Below are 4,039 nucleotides of genomic sequence, written 5' to 3'. Positions count from 1 at the left end.
GAACTCAGGCCCTCGCGCTTGCCAGGGAAGCACTTATTCTACTAAGCCATCTCCCTGGCCTCTAGACCATACTCTTAAGTGAAGTAAATCAGACACACATGTTTAAATATAATATTGATTCTCTGGTGTGAGAAACCAAAAGTATAAATAGAGACCAATATATAACAAGATACTAGGAAATGGAAAGAAAATGCTCAACTGAGAAGAGGAACAGAAAGGGGGAGGGGAAAAGGAAACATGGGACAAGACCAAAAAGAGATTATAAGGAAAAAATGGAAAGAAAGCTTATGTAAGTAAGGCTGAAAAGGGTGGTTAGAGGCAGGAAAGGGGAATGAGAAAAAAAGAAGCAAAGTGTATCATGGATAGGTACAAATTTCCCAAGATGAATGTTATCACTATGTATATCTAAAATGTATGAATAAGAAAAAGGAAAAATGTACCACTAAAAAAAAAAAAAAAATCCAAGGGCTGGCAAGATTGCTCAGCGGACTAAAGAGCCTGCTTAGGAAAGCTTAGGCAAACGCAGGGACCGTGGTTCAATCCCTGGCACCACATGCTGTACCAGCCCCGCCCCCAGGCAGGCTGAGCAGTTGGAGTAGTGGTGCAGCCTGTGATCCCAGCGCTGGGGAAGCTGAAAGCAGGAGGATCACAACAAGTCCAAGATGTACTTAGAGGCACTGCAACAACCAAACACATTTTAAAAAATAAATAAATAAATAAATTTTGAAATGACCAAACATGTTAGCATAACAATCATGGCATTATATTAGAAAAATTGGGCTTGCTCTCTCTGAAATGTATTTATTTAAATTTTTGACAAGAGGGGCTGGTGAGATGGCTCAGTGGTCTAAAGCACCTACTTAGAACAAGCTTAGCAAAGCACAGGGACCGTGGTTCAATCCCCCAGCACCACATGCCAGCCAGCCCCGCCCCCTGGTGGGCTGAGCTGGCCACACACACACACACACACACACACACACACAGAAAGAAAGAAAAATATTTAAAAAATTTTCAAAATAATAAAATTTGACAAGAAAGAAAATAAATAAATTTTTATTATAAAATAACTTTTTAGTTAGCTACCTTTGTCCAATGATAAAATATTAAATGATGCAAAGGAACTTTTATCTAAATTTGTGACCTTTTGAGCGGCGTGTACAGTCTGGCGGGCTGACTGGGCGGGTGGTGGGCTGTGGGTGGGGGAGAAGATGGATCAAGCCTCAGGTCGTTCCTCCGGATGAGGGTTCGGGAAGGTCTGGGGAGTAAGATTCCATTCCTTGGCTCTGCACCAGATTCTCCACCCGTCTTCAAGGGCTCCCTACTTAGGAGGTGAGACCGAAAGAGCATTCCGGCAGGGGGCCTTCCAGTCCCGAAGCATCTCATCCAGAGACCCCCAAACGTGAATCTTGAAGTTTGAGGTCCTCAGGGAAGTTCACTACTAACCTTCTATAAAGCTAGAAGGGCCGAGGCTGCTCGATCCTAGCTTGGTTTGTGGGGTACCGAGGCTCCAGCAGCCAGACTACGGAAACCTTCGTGAAGGATATCAAGCCCGAACTGGAGACTCTGAACCTTATGTTCGTTGTGCTGGAGACAGGCCAAGTGACCAAGACAAAGGACGGGCATGAGGTTCGGACCTGCAAAGTGGCTGACAAGACTGGCAGCATCAATATTTCTGTTTGGGAAAAGTGGGCAACCTGATCCGACCTGGGGGTATTATCCGACTCACCAAAGGGTATGCCTCAGTGTGCAAAGGTTGTCTGACACTATACGTTGGCAGTGGTGGTGATCTGCAGAAGATTGGAGAATTCTGCACGGTTTATTCTGAGGTTCCTAACTTCAGTGAGCCCAATCCAGAGTACAGCACCCAGCAGGTGCCCAACAAAGCTGTACAGAATGACAGCAGCCCTACAGCCACCCAGGCTGCCACCGGACCCCCTGCAGTCTCTCAAGCTTCTGAGAGCCAGAATGGGAATGGACCGAGCGCCATGCCAGGCCCTGGCAGCAGCCCACATCCCCCTCACCCTCCCTCCCACCCACCCAGCACCCAGATCACTCAAAGCCAGCCCAGCCACACAGAAGCTGGCCCTCCTGGCTCCTCCAGCAATCCTGTCAGTAACCGCAGAGAAACCCGCAGGAGCAGTAAGAGACAGCAGGACACTGTTTCTCCCCCTGCTGCCACCACCCACTGGTTCTCTTCTACTGGAGAACCAGTCTTCCCTTGGGCTGCTGACTTTGGGGTGGGGGTTAGAGTAGCAGTATTTTAGCCACTAAACTTCCCTGGGAGGGTGGTGAGCAGTGGCCTTATCCACCCTAAGTTTATACTGCACTCGTCCAGCTGGAGCTGCCTGTCCCCTACGATTCAGGCCCTGTGCCAGCCCTTCTTCCTCTTTAGAAACACAGTTAGTCTCTTTCTCATGTGTGTGATATGAGAGTCTAAATGAAATCCCTCCCAATAACCGTTTTCACTCTGAAAAAAAAATTGTGACCTTTTAATAGAGTGCCACTGGCAGGTGTAAGGTCCTGAGTTTGATTTCTGGTACAAAAAAAAAAAAAAAAGTTCCATTTAAGTAGAATGTACTGGGGCCAGAGAGATAGCTCAGTAGAATTAGCACTTGCCTGGCAAGCACAAGGGCCTGAGTTCAATCCCCAGTTCCACCAAAAAAAGAAAAAGAAAAAAAAAAAAGTAGGATGTACTTGTTTATAGATGTCCTTAACTGTTATTGTCTAAACTCTATTAAAGTGACATTGTTTGGACCACATAATCTTCAAGTAATTCTAATACAGTTACATACCTATCACATAAACATAAGTATCAAAAGGTACCCATACCATCTGGCTGACTGTCTCCTGTTGAGTTGGCAGGTAGACTTTATCACAGGTAGCTGGAACACAAGTAAGGGAAACCCAGATGCTCAAAACTGAAAAAATTTACCACCATCACTGTGCTGAAAAGAATAAAAGAACATCTTTAAAGCTCATATAAATTTAGGAAACACAAATGACCATGACCAGATTTATTAAACAATATACTGGTACATTTCATTTAATTATAACAAAATGTTTAATCAAAGGCAATAGATTTCTTTTCTTTTCTTTTTTTTTTTTCTTTTTTGCGGAACCGGGGATTGAACTCAGGCCCCTGAGCTTGCCAGGCAAGTGCTTATTCCACTGAGCCATCTCCCCGGCCCCAGCAATAGATTTCTAAGGTCTAGATGTATATTGTATATTTTTATTATTTATTCATTTATTTATTTTTGTAGTAGCAGGCATTGAATGAACTCAGGACCTTGCACTTGCCAGGCAGGCGCTTATTCTACTGAGCTATCTCCCCGGCCCCTGTATATTGTATAAAAGAGAGCACCTGTTATGTACTTAGTGGTACTAAACTTTTTTTTTTTTTTTTTGGTCTTTTTGGTACTAGGTCTCCCAATGCAGTTCAGGTTGGCCTTGAGTTTACTTTGTAGCCCAGGTTGGCCTCAGACTCACAATGATCCTCCTGCTTCAGACTCTCAAGTACTGAGATAACAGTCATGTACCACCATTCCAGACTTTAGTATTAAAATTATTTATTTATTGTGTTTAGTACAAGGTCTACAGGGTCTACAGGCTCTCACTGCATAGATCAGACTTGTAGTGATTCTCCTGTTTTCAGCCTCCCAAGCACTGGGATTACAGGTGTGCACCCTTACACCCAGTCTCAATCACCGTTAGAGTGTGCCCAAGGGGTGGGGCTGGCAGGGCAAGCTGGGGATTGAACCCCAGTTGCTATGTCCTGCCTAAGCAGGCGCTTTAGTCTGCAGAGCTATCTGGCCGGCCCTCAAGTATTAAAATTTAAAGTTTAGTTTTATAGCATATTTTGTCTTTGGATGGATATACATCTCTAGTCATAGAGATTTATACAGTGTGTTTGAAACTAAGGTACTAAACCAGGCATGGTGGTGCATGCTTGAGTTTGAGGCCAGCCTGGGCTGTATAAGCAAGTTGAAGGCCAGTCTGGATTATATAATGAAACTCTGTTTCTTTCTTTTTTTTTTTTTTT

The 4,039-nt window shown here is 44.3% G+C and overlaps 1 pseudogene; it reads left to right on the top strand.

Annotated features, from left to right (window-relative positions):
- Positions 1-237: 237 nt before the first annotated feature.
- LOC101581184 lies at positions 238-2,264 on the top strand (annotated as a pseudogene).
- Positions 2,265-4,039: the final 1,775 nt, after the last annotated feature.

The sequence above is a fragment of the Octodon degus genome, unplaced genomic scaffold, assembly GCF_000260255.1.
Source record: "Octodon degus isolate 3935 unplaced genomic scaffold, OctDeg1.0 scaffold00107, whole genome shotgun sequence".
Taxonomy (NCBI): domain Eukaryota; kingdom Metazoa; phylum Chordata; class Mammalia; order Rodentia; family Octodontidae; genus Octodon; species Octodon degus.
This window is presented reverse-complemented; position numbering and strand designations above follow the sequence as displayed.